This window comes from Capsicum annuum, chromosome 10, assembly GCF_002878395.1.
Source record: "Capsicum annuum cultivar UCD-10X-F1 chromosome 10, UCD10Xv1.1, whole genome shotgun sequence".
NCBI lineage: Eukaryota > Viridiplantae > Streptophyta > Magnoliopsida > Solanales > Solanaceae > Capsicum > Capsicum annuum.
This window is the reverse complement of record NC_061120.1, coordinates 12,339,792-12,357,632: the sequence shown is the minus strand read 5'-3', so window position 1 is coordinate 12,357,632 and position 17,841 is coordinate 12,339,792.

Sequence of the window (17,841 nt, the reverse complement as noted above, 5' to 3'; positions counted from 1 at the left end):
CTTAAGGTAATACAAGCTAAGAGTTTTTGAATCCATCAAGTTTTAGTGTTCGATTTTGCAAGGGTCATCTTTGAATAAGTATAACTTAATGTTAATGTGGTATTTTGGATTATTTAGACCCACCAAATTGTAGATAATCAAATTATCTTTCCAACGATACCAATTTCACCTTAACCAATACCCGAGCAAAAAGTTATGCCCATTTTTGTGAGAGACAGTAAGAATAGGCGATTGGTTAGGCGCCGCCCAACCCAAACATAGGCGATTGGTTAGGCGCCGCCCAACCTAGCTTAGGAAATCACTTGGGCACCGCCTAAGTCAGTTCCTGGTGCCAAAAACACTTTGTTTTGAGTTATTTTAAGGGTAATTAAGTCTTTTAACACTCCTTACTCGTCCCTAAACTTAACCCTACAAAATATATAGCTTCTAAACATATTACAATCCTATTATCATCTCAAATCTCATCATCCAAGAGCACTAAAAGAGAAAAACAACTAGGTTTGCATAACTAAGCTTGAAGAGCCAATTTCAAGGAAATTCCTCCGTCAATCATCAAGAATCTTCCTTCTAAGGTATGCGTGAGTTAATTTATGGATCCCTTTCATCCATAAAGCTCAAAAACCCTCTTTTTCATTATAAAGTATGATTTCTATATTGTTGGGTGTTGATGATCATGTTGTTGATATTGGGTGATTCCCAAGATGGAATCTTTATATATTTTTTTGAATTTCATGATATCATATGAGTTGGAAACATGTAAATGTGGTTGGTCATGATGTATAATTTGATGATTTCACCTATTCTTAAGATGTGCATGTAAGGTGTTTGATAAAATGCCTAAGAAACTAGAAATCATGCAATATAGCTAAATTGTGACTAAGTGAAGGATTCATTATATGCCCTTACGTTCCAATGACTTCTATGTTGATAATGTGCCTTGTAAATGTTGTTGGAATAATCATGAACTATTCTTATGAGATTATTCTATGTTTACTTGCAAATCCTACTTATGAACAAGATGTATGATAACCATGCAATCCACATGAACTTCCATGCTATTGGTATGTGTTGCTAATATGGTTATGCAATGAACATGATATTAAGATTGTGGAAGTACTTCTATGTGATATGAAATCCTTTCCATGTAATAATTGTTGATAACCATGCTTATTATGTGATCCCTACTTATGATATTATAAATTATGGACTCTACTCTTATGATCAAGTCAGTCAAGTGTGTCAGTTTCCTTCCATCGAGTCCTGGGGGTACTTGTACCTGAAAACTAGAGCTGTGTGCCTAGATCCATGTCATGTTTCAAGATATCCGAACTCAAGCTATGATTCCATAGACTTCAGTCAGTCATGTGACTCAGGAAAACCTCATGATCTTAGTCAGTTGTCAGATATCAGTAACATTCCGCCAGTCAATGGAATTCAGTAAGATTAAGTCATGCACAGTCAGTTATTCATGTCCAGTCCCTCCAGATGGGAGTAGAGGTTAGCACCGAGTGAACCCAAGGATGGGAACTCACCCACCAGTTCAGGGTGTGATTCTTAGTAGTCATCCTTATGTTCCAGAACTACGTAGCCAGCGTAGGTTGAGATATCTTAACCCATCAGATTAGGGTTGATGAGGTGGCTTAACCCGTTAGTTTAGGGTTCCCACCATTCTCATTGAGTACCCGCCAGATAAGGGTCACTCACAGGCTATCCTTACCCGTGGAACGGAATTGACACCCCTCCAGTCGGGGTAGAGATTGGACCCTAGCTTAGCCATAATGGCATACATGGGGCATATCGGTTAAACACTACTTCCCAGAGTTTCAATATCAGTTTCAGTAAAAGAACTTAGGGCGTTCTTCAGATTTCGGTATATACAGGACTGTCAGATATAGTCGTCCATGTTATCAGTTTCAGTATCAGTCATGATAGTTATCAGTAAACTATGTATTAGCTTACAGGTCATGCTATCACATATTCACGGTCCCAGTTTCTATATATGTGTGTTTGAACTCCCACGTTCATATTAATCAGTCAGTGTTGTTCATGCATGAAACCCTTTATGTTCAGACTACCTTTCTTGTATACTCAGTACTCCAGTTGTACTGACGCATTTGCGCTATGGTGCTTTCTTTTCATGTTACACTATAGGTTTCGAGACACGAGCTCTAACCCAGCAGTAGTGGTAGCATTCCAGTCGCAGAGACACAGTGAGTCCTCATTGATTCGAGGACAATATGATTTGATTCATTTATTTATTTCTTCAGTTCTGTTTTACGAAGTTAGTTGGAGACATGTTCCTTCAACTCCTTACTCAGATAGTAGAGGCTTTTAGATTTATGTTCAGATTTACATTCAGATTGAGTTATTTTGGGTATTTTCACCCACATGATTATATTCAGTTGAACCTTATGGCCTTACAGTTCTATGTATTCCGCATTATTATATCATGATTTGCAGTATACAAACACAGATATCAGTCACGGGTTAGCTTGTGGTCCCTCGGGGTCATGAGCACCGTGTAGCATTTCGGTTCAGCGAATCGGAGTGTTACAATTAGGGTGAGATCTATAGCAAGTAGTGGACAAAGAATATGTAATTAAGTAATAATTATTGATTAAAATCTTTCTACAATATGATTGAACTTGATTTCTTATCATGTTAATTAATTTTATGAATTCATAAACAAACTCTAAATTTTATCTTACGTAATACAAAATCTTACAATAATTTTAAATTTTTGACAAATAAAATTTAAAAGTTATTTGATGATTGCTCATATGTATTAATATTTGATAAAATATATGTTATTATGTACATTTTACATCAAAAAATAAGATAATGATTATATTCTATGAAAATCGAAATGATTTAATTTTCAAACTATTAAAATTCTTTCGTAACATCCGCGTATCACGTGTACTAGTAACGAATAAATAACAAAAATTATCGGCCTTTCAAATTACTTAACACTAATAAAAGTCATGTTCAATAATTTTCACATACGATTCAATTTTGTTTTCACAAAAATGAAGAGTCACGTTCACTACTTGTCAAAGACGTTGCAGAGAAAAATGAAGAGTCACGTTCAATGGATGCAACTTTTAGATGGTGTCCTTTGGGTTTCATACATTTGATGCTATATAACACAACCTTAACTCTTCAATCTTCATCATTAGGAAAAAATACTTTTCAAGAGCATAAATAGACTTTGAAAATAATGGACAATTTTGGCATCAGCAATTATAGTAACGGGCACCTAATAGGTCATGCAATTGGCCAACCACATAACCATCATCCAGTCTAGGTCCATGAGTTTACATCAAATCTTATAAGAGACATGGAACTTCTGAGGGAAATTGTGGATGCTCTCAGAGTAGAAAATGATGAACTTCGACAGTAATTGCGATACCCGAGGTAGGATTTATTTCGGCAAATGGGTGAAATCGACAACGGGGATAGTTAAGACAATTGTGGTGAATTTTAATGTTTCATTTAGTTATCTTAGTTTTGTTTCATCTATATTTTATGTATGTTTAAATTTTGCTAGGGTCATGGCATAAGTATTTTATGAGATTGAATATTTCTAGTAGAAAATGCTTCCAATGTTATGCTACTTTGTTCTAATCAACATACTTTTGATTCAAATAATTTGGTTAGCGCAAATCACAGTTAATATATCGGGACAAAAATAATTCAGTTCGCCTTGAACAATGCTTCGATAAATCAAAATTACATCCGTAGCAGTCGAAGCTGATCAAAATAGCCTTAGCACTTACCATCCATTATTGATTAAGGAGGGGGTGATGATGGAGGAGTAAGGCATTCATTAGGATCGCAGTCCATGCGACTGAGTAAACCCCTTAGCATTCTATCCAAAGTCTGAATTTGGTCAGACAAGATGGACAATTTTTTTTCAAATTCTTTACGATCTGGCAGACTTTCAATTCTTAGATTTAAGGATTCAACTCGAAAATGTATCTTTTCATTCTCCATTTTAAGATTATGCAAACAAAAAATTAAATGAGTTAATTTCGTTATGTTAATATAAAGAAAGATAACACAAGAAGCCTAAAACTAGAATTATGTCAACTCATACCCTTTTCAATTAAGTAAAGACTATCACAACTTTGGATATTAGTAACAAGTTAAACACTATCACAGGCAACGACACCTTTATATAGTATTAACAAGTTAACCCTTTTTAGTTGGTCAATAAAATTTTTAAAAGTTTGTGGTTTCCCTCTAAGATTTAATTGCCAAAATTTCACGATAATCACAAAAACTTTGGAGAGTTTCCCGCTTCTGACCAAATTTAAAATCATTCACAATTGGAGAACGTAAAATTCTCAATTCATCATGAAAAAATTAAACACTTTGCCGCAACTTTCCCGCCCTTAATGAATCAGTCACACTTTGAAATCTTCTTACATTTATTGGTTTGTGTTGATTGGTTATTTGGAATGCTTAATAATATACCTTTTAATTTATTAATATCGAATAGTAATAGATTTATTTTTAGCGTACTAACCGATTCGCCTGTAAGAGATTTATCGAGAAACCTCTTGAAATTATACACCGATCCCATAGTTGATTAGTAATAATAAGCTGACATAATTGTTAAAGAATAGAGGAATATACATTGAGTAATTTTCGATTCTAGTACACACCCATTACAAATTTCCAAAAAAAACACAAACAACATAACATATAATAAATTTGTAAGGGTATTCTCTTTTTCTTTGGCAAAAATCAACTTTTTTTTTTAGTTTATCCCTCTCCCGTTTGCATTCTTTTAGCAATCCTTTTAAGTGATCCCTTCTCTCTTTGGCTTCAAAAAACATTGACTTCAGAAGCTCCCTATTTTCTTCAGATTCAAGAATCTTTAGGAGGACTTCGAACTTGGCAAGTCCTTGCAAATTGCACGGGGAAGGGCTGCTTGCCGGTGCATCCTCTTTATTCCATTTGAAAAAAGAGCAACCTTCATTATACTATACAAAATTAAGAATTAGATTTTATGTTAACAAAATAAAATAATATAATTAATAAATAATAAATAACACCACCAACCTAGCCAACCGGACAGGTAAAGAACAATCAACCTAGGTTTGAATCGGTGCGTGACTTCCTCAAGACAGCTAGAAGCCCGCAATAACAAGAAAAATGAGGCTTGTTGATTGCATTGGATGTTTGAGAGGCCTAAGACATTGTGAATGACTACAAACTGAATAAGAAAATACTGAGTTAAAAAACCACAAAATGACGTGAGTTAGCTGCATTCAGGGGTGGACCTATGTAGGATTTTGGGGAGCTCCGGGACCCACTAAGCTCGACACGAAATAGGTATAATTACATAGCAAACTCATATATGAAAATAGGTATAAAAAATATAAAAGCATCCACAATAACAAAAATTTGGTTGGGTACATTTACATTTAGGGTGATCTTAAGGTGCTTCATTGGAAGGAGGCCCTGGGTTTGAACCTCATTGAGGTGATTTTTTACTTTTTACAATTTTTAAATTTTTAAAGCACTCACTTTGCTTAAATTCTGGGTCCGCCACTGGCTGCATTAGTTTTTTTGGCAATAAAAACCAACTTCAAAATTTTTGGAATAGTCCATAGACAAAGTTGACAGCCTGACTGCACTGATCAATCCCCACAGTACGCAGTCAACACTCCACCCCATGTAATGCATGATTGAAATAGTAGGTATGTAGGATTTCTGTAATACCCCGAGAATTTCAACCAATAGTAAAACCCTGATTCAAGCTCTTTAGAAATAAATTTTAGTGATTTGGTAGTTTCATGATCTAGTGTGATGAGTATTAAGGCCTCAAAAGTGTCCTAGCTATTAGACGAATCAAAACATTCCTTATCGATTGAATTCTTGAGAAGGATATTAGTATAGAAAATTCAAATGAGCATATATCTCATTATACTATGAATTTTTGATCTCATGACCCACCAATATATAGATAATTGCATTATCTTTCCAACGATACCAATTTCGCCGAAATCCGATATCGGAGCAAAAGGTTATACCCATTTTACTCTAGCATGTCAGCCTTTCAACTAAGTGATGACATTATCTGACGGCTTATCACATATCTAACGACTTATCAGATAATGTCATCAACCTTAGGTAGAAAGTCATAAATTCCAACATCAAGTGATGACATGAGCGGACATCTTGTCACATATGTGACGACATCAACCTAATGTCGTCAGCCGTAGAATTCAACATTTCCCAAACAATTTTGGAGGGGTATTTTGGTATTTTTCCTTCACCCCATAGCTCCATAAACACTGAATTCAGCCTCTATTTCACTAAAATACACTCCTTTCTCTCAAATCCTCTCAAGAACCAAACCTTAGGGCCTCAACCTAAGATTCAAGATCCCTCAAAATTTCACCGTTAAATTCCAAAATTGATTCAAGAATTAGAATATCCAAACTAAGATCTTCAAGAATCATCCATCTAAAGTAAAAATAGAGTCCCAAAAGTAAGTGTTAATCCAAAGTTCATAATCTAAAGGTATATGGGGTTTGAACAAGGGTAATCCTTTCTCCCTTGCGCCCAAAAGCTTATTTTAATTACAAATTTCTGCAAATTTATGAGGTTTTCTATGAAATTCAGTTAGGGTTTACACCCACTATCATTCATTGTAAGATTTTGATATTTTCCATGAATTGAGAGTTGAATTACATGATTTTAATTATATTTTCATGCCTATTGGTGAAAATTATAGATTTCAAGATACCTTATGAGTAATTGCATTCTTAAGCATGAATTTTGAGATATTGACCTGAGAATTACAGTTTGGGTCAATAGACCCCCTTTTTAAGATTGTTGTTCAAGATTGTTTGGGTCATAAGTACCCCATAGCTAAGCTATATTCAGATTTTAAGTAAAGATTTGACCCTTTTGGGTCTAAGCTAAGATAGGAGTCTACACTAGTTATGCTTTAAAGATAAGATAAGTATATTTGGTCTTTATTATGGACCCTTGAACTATTTTAAGGTGGATTTTCTAAAAGTTCTGAGCTTAAGGATGAGAGTAGTATTTAGCACCGAGTTGGGTATGATTCTAAGGTCTCATACCCCAAAACTATGTGCCCCCGTAGGTTTCTGATTTGCCCTAAGTGGGTTAAGATAAATGATCACTAAAGTTAAGGTTCTACTCCGATGGAAAGGATGGAACAACTCTCCCCATTGTGGGCAAGATGTTGGACTCCATGTAGCTTATATGGTTTATGTCGGTTAGAAGAAACTCCCAAGTTTCCTAGAGTCTTAAGTCTTAAAGTTTCTAAAGTACCAAGTTCTTGAGTTTTAAAGAAGTTTTACCCTCCTAAGGCTGAAAGCATGAATTTGAAAGTATAAGTGTTTCGAAAGCTGTGATCCTAAAATTTCTAAGATTCTCAAGTGTCATGATTATTAAGTTCCAAAGAAGTTCCTTGTTTCCATAAGATTAAAGCATATGTCTTGAAAGTCGATATTTTAAGATTTCATCTAGTTTACAGGTTTGAGAACTAAGAAAGAATACAAATCTAGAATAAAGTGTAATGACTCATGTGATTTTATATTCCATGCTTCCATACTTGTGGTTTATGAGATTCAGACTTTAGTTTTATTCAAGACATGTGAGTCATTTACAATTGCAAAAATTTTTGCTATAAATATTTATGACATTGATTATCTAATTGCATACACCCACACATGCTCAGTACATTCCCAAGTTACTGATCCACATACTTTTCAGTGTGCTATATTTCCTCATAGTGTAGGTTCAGGTGCTCAGTCCTAGCCTCATCAGTGATTCCTAAGTATCTTATCTACATCTCTACAGTGGTGAGTCCTCATAGTTCGAGGACCTCGAGGACCTATCTTCAGACATTTCAGTATTTTTTTTAAATTTTTTTGTTGATGTTTTATTGCTTTCAATTCAGTTCGAGTCAGTTGGGGATCTGTCCCAATGGCTCTCTAGTTTACTTGAGTAGTAGAGGCTTGTCAGACTAGTTTACCAGATTATTTGTATGTTGAGATTTCCAGTATTGTGGTTGTTCGGACAAAGTATTTTCTTCGTGTTTCTTATGATTATGATAAGATAGTACCAGTGATTGCTATAATCATCTTTAAGTAAGCTTTACATGTAGTAGCAGGCTCAAAGGGTTAGTTTGGAGCTACTTGTAGCCTTAAGCATCGTGTGACGTCTCGGGACCCGTTTTCGGGGCGTTTCAATTTTATAGGTCCTTTTTTAATGCAAGCTCATTTATTTGATGTGAATATTGAATGAAGCGTGTCATATGTCAAACCATCGTTAGATCACAAGTCTTAAACCAACAAATGCTCTGGCCAATCTAAATTTATGGTTTTTCATTTTGTTTTTTAGAACGTTCAAGTTAAAAGTTTTGGCTATACCTTTCATATATAGGTTGAGTTGTAAAAGACTTAAATTTTAAGGTTGATTTCCCTATTTTGAATAACATTGCAGTTAAAAGGATGAAAAATTGAGTAGTAAAAAATGACAACCATTTGGCCACTATCCGATTTGATTTCTCTCATCAAATGCATGTAATAGTGTGAACGATTTGACCCCTTTATAGACTAGCTTTGCCTACCCTACCTAGGGCTTAGATAAAGGTTACATACATCTCCTTAGTTCAACTATGCATGACACAAACATACATTGGATATTAACGACGGTCATTACATTACCAAAGTCAAAAGTCAATATTATTTTGAATTTTTTTCTTAAATAAATTTAAAAAATAATTTTTTTGGGGGGGGGGGGGGGAGGGGGTTGGGGGGGGGGGGTTGAGGTTGTCAAAATAGGTAGTAAGGATGAGTTGAGGAAAAAAATTTAATTTTTTTAAAAATAAATTACATAATTCATTATAATGCACATTCATTATTCGACAATCCATTTTCATGAGTAAATTCAATAAAGTTATTTCATATAATGTTGACCAATTGAGAATCGATGCAATTCATTATTACGTACATTCATTATTCAATAATCCATTATCACGAGTTAATGTAATAAAGTTATTTCATATAATATTGACCAATTGAGAATCGACACAATTCATTATTACGTACATTCATTATTTGACAATCCATTGTCACGAGTAAATTCAATAAAGTTATTTCATATAATATTGACCAATTGAGAATCGACACAATTCATTAGTATGCACACTCATTATTCGACAATCCATTGTCACAAGTAAATTCAATAAAGTTATTTCATATAATGTTGACCAATTGATAATCGACGCAATTCATTATTACGCATATTCATTATTCGACAATCCGTTGTCACGAGTTAATGTAATAAAGTTATTTCATATAATGTTGACCAATTAAGAATCGACGCAATTCATTATTATGTACATTCATTATTCGACAACCCGTTGTCACGAGTTAATCTAATAAAGTTATTTCATATAATATTGACCAATTTAGAATCGTCGCAATTCATTAATACGCACATTCATTATTCGACAATCCATTGTCACGAGTTAATGTAATAAAGTTATTTCATATAATGTTGGCCAATTGAGAATTGACGCAATTCATTATTACGCACATTCATTATTCGACAATCCGATATCACGAGCAAATTCAATAAAGTTATTTCATATAATGTTGACCAATTGAGAATCAACACAATTCATTATTACACACATTCATTATTCGACAATCTGTTGTCACGAGTTAATGCAATAAAGTTATTTCATATAATGTTGACCAATTGAGAATCAACACAATTCATTATTACACACATTCATTATTCGATAATCCGATGTCAAGAGTAAATTCAATAAAGTTATTTCATATAATATTGACCAATTGAGAATCGACACAATTCATTATTGCGCACATTCATTATTCGTCAATCCATTGTCACGAGTTAATGTAATAAAGTTATTTCATATAATATTGACCAATTAAGAATCGACGGAATTCATTACTACGCACATTCATTATTCGACAATCCGATGTCACGAGTAAATTCAATAAAGTTATTTCATATAATGTTGACCAATTGAGAATCGACACAATTCATTATTACACACATTCATTATTCGATAATACGTTGTCACGAGTTAATGTAATAAAGTTATTTCATATAATGTTGATCAATTGAGAATCGAAGCAATTCATTATTACGCACATTCATTATTCGACAATCCATTTTCACGAGTTAATGTGATAAAATTATTTCATATAATATTGACCAATTTAGAATCGACACAATTCATTATTACGCACATTCATTATTTGACAATTCATTGCCACAAGTAAATTCAATAAAGTTATTTCATATAATGTTGATCAATTAAGACTCGACGCAATTCATTATTACGAACATTTATTATTTGACAATTTGTTGTCACGAGTTAATGCAATAAATTTAATTCATATAATGTTGACCAATTGAGAATCGATGCAATTCATCTTTCTGCACATTCATTATTCAACAATCCATTGTCACGATTTAATTTAGTGAAGTTTATGCACATAATGTTGAGCAATTGATCGCGATTCGTTATTACATGCATTCATTTGACGATCCCTTGTCACGAGTTAATTTAGTGAAGTTTATGCATATAATGTTGTGCAATTGATAATGGACGCGATTCGTTATTACATCCATTCATTTGACGATCCCTTGTAATGAGTTAATTTAGTGTAGTTTATACACATAATGTTGAGCAATTGATAATCGACGCGATTCGTTATTACGTGCATTCATTTGACGATCCCTTATCACGAGTTAGTTTAGTAAAGTTTTTGCATATAATGTTGAGCAATTGATAATCAACGCGATTCATTATTACGTGCATTCATTCGACAGTCTCTTATCACGAGTTAATTTAGTGAAGTTTGTGCACATAATGTTGACAAATTGATAATCAACGCGATTCATTATTACATGCATTCATTCGACGATCTCTTGTCACGAGTTAATTTAGTAAAGTTTATGCATATAATGTTGAGCAGTTGATAATCGACGCGATTCTTTATTACGTGCATTCATTCGATGATCCCTTATCACGAGTTAATTTAGTGAAGTTTGTGCACATAATGTTGACAAATTGATAATCAACGCGATCCTTTATTACGTGCATTTATTCCACAATCCCTTGTCGCGAGTTAATTTAACAATAGTAGCCTAAAATTTAACAATTGTGAATCAACAAATTCCATAACGTACATTCATTCTAAAATTTTATGTCACATCATTGATCAAAAGGACTAGCTCGGTGATTGTTAAATTATTATACCACAAGTAATGTATTGAAAGCTCTTATAGCAAATACGGTCCAAGGGATTCTGCATACTCCTTGGGTCGCTTGTTCGATACTCCATGATGTGTCTGCTGTTTTGATATATATTTTTGGAATGAGCAATAATGCCTACCCTAGGTTGCGTGTTCGATATTTCCCGACGCATGTTATTTCGGACTGAGCACTAATGCCTACCCTTTCAAATATAATTTCCTAGGTCACCTCTAAGATTACAAAGCCTACTTTCAAATACAATTTCCTAGGTCACCTCTAAGAAAATAAACCGTCAGAGTAACAACCATTCCCTTTCGCTTGCCTTTATTAATCTACAATCTCCTATAATACACAACAATCAATGAAAACCCTATTCTTCTCCAATGATCCCCAAAGAAAATGACAACATTCATTCAAGTATGCGGCTATCCTAATGATAACATGCCTGAATTTAGTATTACATTGACCAAATCATAAATGAATCTTAATGGAGTGGTAATTTTTCATTATTTTTTCTTTCTTCAATGAGGATTGTACGTCTCTTTGTTAGTTTATAATTTAATTATTATTTATTTTGATTTAATTCGTCCATCTTTTACCCCCCCTTTTTAGTGGATACCATAAGAGGTTAGTCAGTACTTCCCCAGCGACCCGACGCCATTAACCATTCTTCATTTTGGTACTAAAAAGGAATATAAGGCTAAAGTCGCCTGCTGCGGGTATCAGAACAGGCGGAGAATATATGACGGGTGAAGATATTTCTTTCGTGATGCGGGTTTTTAGATAGGAAACGTTTTGGACTTCAGGCACGTCTTCGTAACTGTTCATCACATAATCGATGCGTGGAGTAGTTTCCAGGGTGTACAACTTTTAAATATGTGAAGAAATCCGTAGTTTTATTGCTTCGATTATGCATTGGTTTTGAAAATCTTTTTTTAATGAATTCATATATATACTCTTTAGTTTATTTTAAAATAATTTAATTTGACTGCTAAGCCAAGTGAAGAAAGCAATTAAAATGAAATGAAACAAAATAAACATCTCAATAAATTCCTGGTGTTTATTATATACTCCTATCAAGAAGATAGATCAATAGCTAATAATCGAAAATCAAATCGCTACGAAGAAGAAACAATAACCAATATAACTAAGATTCATTTTTTATTCATGTTAGTTACTTATCCATTTCTTATCAATTTAAATTAAAATCAAATCGTTAGGCACTAATAGCCGATAACCAATATAACTACAATAATTAGAAGTTATCATCATCTTATAGAGAAGACAACAACAACCAAGCAATATTAGATTTATAACTACGTACAAATATTATGCTTTAATCATCAAAGACATATAACTATATCCGTCAACATAAACCATCTAAATTTAGTAGTTGCGTTTTATATAAGTACGACAAATTGAGAATTTTCGTACTTCATGACGTGCATTCATGAGACAATCGCATGTCGCGAGTGAATTCGACAATACTTGATATAATATTGATAAATGGATAGTCAACGAAACTCATCATGTACATTCATTCAAAAATCACGTGTCGCGGGAGAATATAGTAAATTTTTATATAATATCGATAAATTGAGAGCCGACGCAATTCACAACGTACATTCATTCAATAATCACGTATCACGAGATAATTTTGTAATTGCATCTGATAAAATGTTGATCCATGGTCAAACGCACAAGTTCTGTGATAGATTCATTATTATGCCACATGCGTTTTGTTGAAAGTTTTTATAACATATAAGGTCAATCATCCTGTTAATACTCCTTATGTCTTTAATTCTCCCTGATCCCTTTTTTTGATTATTTTCCATAAGAGTAATAAGTGTTGTAGACCCTAAATGCTGACCAACTGACCAACTACCAAGGTTACCACTTCCAAAACAAACCCTACCAATTCCTCTCCTCTTTAAAAGACACCATATGCATGCCTCATCTACTACTACAACTCTAAAAAAAAAATCGTCGCCCTTTATCCCCGTTCGCACGCAGACAGGACCCCATCATCTCTTCCGAGTTAATATGCTTTGCTCCTATGTTGAGAAGGACGCTCTGGTAGATTTATTTGTTGTTTTTTAAATCTATTCTTTCTATGTGTCTTCGTTTAATGCATTCATCACTTTTTTCGGATTGTAGTGGCTGCCATTATGCGTCAACGACTACTTCCCCCTAATAGCTCAGGTTGCTATTACCGGCATCAACAACTATCGTAAGATCAGCAAGGGATGAAGACGATTTATTAGGGCTACAAATTTTACTGAAAGATATGTTTTACATATATTGCTATTACGTAGTTCTGAAAATTTTGTTAAAATTGTTGTTCTTAATGAGGACCCACACCTATGATTTCTCATTGCACTCCTAGAACCTTTCCCGTTATTGATCAGGCATTAGTAATACCTTATTGTTTTGATTTGTTATTGGAAATATATGCAGTACTTCGTGTTCATCAAGTTTATTCTTCTTTATTTATCTTGATGCTTCAATTTTCTGTAAGTTTTAATTCCAATTTCTGAACAATGAATAAAAAATTGATGAAAAAAAATCGTGTTTCATAAAATAAATTATGGCAAATGCATTGGCTAGGGAAAAAAGGTAGTAACTCCTGAACCATTAATTAGTTATTGGGTACACTTCAAATAAAAAAAATTATTATACGCATAAAACATCTAAAAATAAGTAGCAATACAACAAAAAAAATTAGAATAGTTTTAGGGCCCATTTCCATTTTTTACTTTTCCAAAAATTTTACTGTTTGGCCATGAAAATTTAAAAAATTATTCCAGAGTTGGATTCCAAAAAGTGAAAACAACTTTTTGTTGTTTTCACAATTTTCCACTTCCATTTCCAACTTTCATTATTATTACATATAACCTCAATCTTTAAATTTTTACACAAACTTCTCTTATAACTACAACCAACCACCAAGAAAAAAATTATTATTTGTTTTCTATGGTACATCATTTTTAATTGTTACAGATATTGTAATCTCTTTTTCTTCTTTTAACCAATTCATGACGTACATTGATTCAACAATCACGTGTCATGAGCGATTTTAATAAAATTTCATAAAATGTTGACATATTGGGATCCGAGAGTCGACCCAATTCATTATAATGTGCTTTCATTCAGCTATCCATTGGCATGAGTTAATTTAATAATAGTATTTGATAGAATGCTGATCCCTTTTCAAACATATGCGTTGTGTTGAAAGCTTTACTAGCAAATATGGTCAATCATCCAGTTAATACTCTTTAGCTTGCGAGTTCGATTCTCCCTGACACAATCTTTTTTTAGAGTCGACGCAATTCGTTACGTACATTCATTCCATGATCCTTCGTCAAGAGTAAATTTAATAATAGCATTTGATATAAGTATGACATATTGACAAATGTTGTACTTCATGACGTACCTTCATTCAACAATGATATGTCATGTGTGAATTCAACAATGGTTGATATAATGTTAATAATTTTAGAGTATTCCCAAATCACGACGTGCATTCATTCAATAATCACGTGTCACAAGAAATTTTAATAAATTGTCGTATAATGTGGACAAATTGAAAGTTGAGGGGTGACCCAATTCATGACGTACATTCATACAATGATTTCTTTTCACGATTTTAATTTAATAATAGTATTTGATAGAATGTTGATACCTTGTCAAACGTATGTGTTGTGTTGAAAGCTTTTGTAGCAAATATGGTCAATCATCATGTTAATGCTCCTAAGGTCATGAGTTTGAATCTCCCTGGCCCAATCTTTTTTGATTATTTTTTGTATGACAATAAATACTGCAAACCCTAAATGCTGATCAACTACCGAGGTCACCTCTACCAATACAAACTCTCCCTATTCCTCTCCTCTTTAAAAGACAACACAGAGCACACTTCATCCACAACCAACTACTGTATTCCTTCGTAACTCTCTAAAAAGGAAAAAGAAAAAAATGTTATCGTTCATCCCCGTTCAAACGCAGACAGGACCTGTCCATCAGTTCTGAGTTAATCTTCGTCGCTCCTACTTTGAGCAAGACTTTTTTGTAGATTTATTTATTATTTTCTTGAAAAAGTTTTCTATTTGTCTTCGTTTATTGCATTCATCACATTTTTTTCGGATTGTAGTGGCTGCCACTATGCGTCAACGACTACTTCCCCCTAAATCCGATGCTGGTTAAGATCTTTCATTGTGAAACTCAGGTGTATCTTGCTCAGGTTGGTGCTTCCGACATCAACAACTATTGGAGGATCAAAAACGAATGGCGCAAATTTATCAGGGCTATGAATTTTAGGAATGGAGATGTATTACATATGTTACTCATTCTCAGTTGTGAAAACTATGTTAAACTTGTTGTTATTAATCAAGACCAAAACCTACAATTTCTTATTTCAAGCTCAGAACCTTTCCCGTATTTGATAAGGAATTAGTGCATTACTAATACCTTGTAGTGTTGGTTTGTTCTGGTAAATAAATTCAGTAGTTCGTATACATCACATTTATTCATCTTTATTTACTTACTGCTTCCAAATTGTTATGTTGAAAATTTCTAGGAGTAACCGAATTCATCAATCAATTTTCTGACGAGTTAATTTAGTAAATTTATTTCATATAATGCATACAAATTGAGAATCGATGCAATTCATTACCACGTACATTCGTTCAACAGTCACATGCCAGAGTCAATTTTTAATAATAGTGTTTGATTGAACAGTGACCAATTGAGAGTCGACGCAATTCGTTAAAATGTACATTCGTTCAATAATCCATTGTTAGGAGTTACTTTAGTAAACTTATTGCATATAATGTTGACACATAGAGAATCAACGCAATTCATTTCTACGTACATTCATTCAACAAACACATGCCACAAGTCAATTAGTTAATAGTACTTGATACAACGGTGACAAATTTAGAGTCGACGCAATTCGTTATAACACACATTCCTTCAACAATCTATTGTCGTGAGTTAATTTAATAAATTTATTGCATATAATGCAGGCAAATTTAGAATCGACGTAATTCATTACGGCCACACAAGTTCTACGTAACATATTAAAACCAAATTGGGCAATATTTAGAAATAACAGTTCGCAATATGGCGTATAATATTAGCGGTCTATGCATACTTATAATTGAAATTAATTTCTTAATTGTGACAATAATCAGTTGTATCTACTTAAACACAATTGTCACGACCTAAACTAGGGCCTGGCCGTGACAGACATCCCGAACCATAAAGGCTCAAATGTCCTACTCTATCTGGTAGTCATGCACAACATTCATATAATAAAAGAAAATGCGGATTTATGATCTAATACGGAAACATGGTCATACTCTGGATTAAGGAATGAAATCCGAAATCAACTATACAACATCTGGAATAGTCTGCGAAATCTCTACTACATGAAAATCTAACAACTATCTGAAAACTGGGACAAGGCCCCCAGTAGACCAAAATTATAATAGATGACATAATCTGAAAGGAAAAGCCTTTTTGAATAGAGAAGGCTTACCACTGCACAATCTGATCTGCTATCTGAATTATTTACTACTTATTTGGACCCCTAGACTGAGCCTCAAAACCTGAGAGGTAGGGGATGAGGGTCAATACAGATGTACTGGTACGCAGAGCAATCCAAAATAATTATTTATATTCAACATATATGAGAGAAATTTAAAATAGTTCATAAATATATCATATAGTAAGAAATCACATGGGTACTTTAAAAGACTCTGTGAAAACATCTGAAATCTGTGACACTCTTTGTCTTACTTCTGCGCTAGGTGGTATACCTACAACTCTAAAATTCTACGGGATATATGGAAACTGCCATTAACTCGACAGCCAAGCCGCCAACCCAAGTGTGCCACAAGGGTCAGAGTCTCTGAATCTACTACGCCACACGGCCGTTGCCAGCGTACAATAATAATCTACCCATATCAGCAAATATGGTTTTAGGATAAGAGTTACTTGAACTCAAGCCCTCTTTGGGTAACCACCTAATCCTCTTTAAACCCATTTTTAACTCTTTTAAAATCATAAATTTTCTAAAAACATATTCTGAAAACATACTTTAAAATCTCTTATCTGTTATGGCATACATACTTATGGTATCGTCATACCATTGACTTGCAAATCACATCTCTAAGCCATTAATAACATATTATAATCTTTATTTTTAAAACATAAGTTTGGGACTACCATATCAATAAATCAATTCAAAGAAACTCTTTCTCAAACCTCATGTAAGCACATGCAAGGAACTCTCTTTGTCAAGCATTTCAATAATACAAGGTGGTCGTGTCAAATTTCTCAATCGCATACAACTCTTTCTCATTTAAAACAAGAATGTAATTATATCAAGAAGCTCCCTATCATCATCTTTAAATCATGCTCAAACACTAAGGTATTGAGAAAACTAGTTTCAAACCATAAATCGTACATTTCAAATCATTCACAATAAGATCATAAACTTGAATTTATCATAAGAGAGGGACTTCATAATCTGTTCTCTCAAACAAATCTTA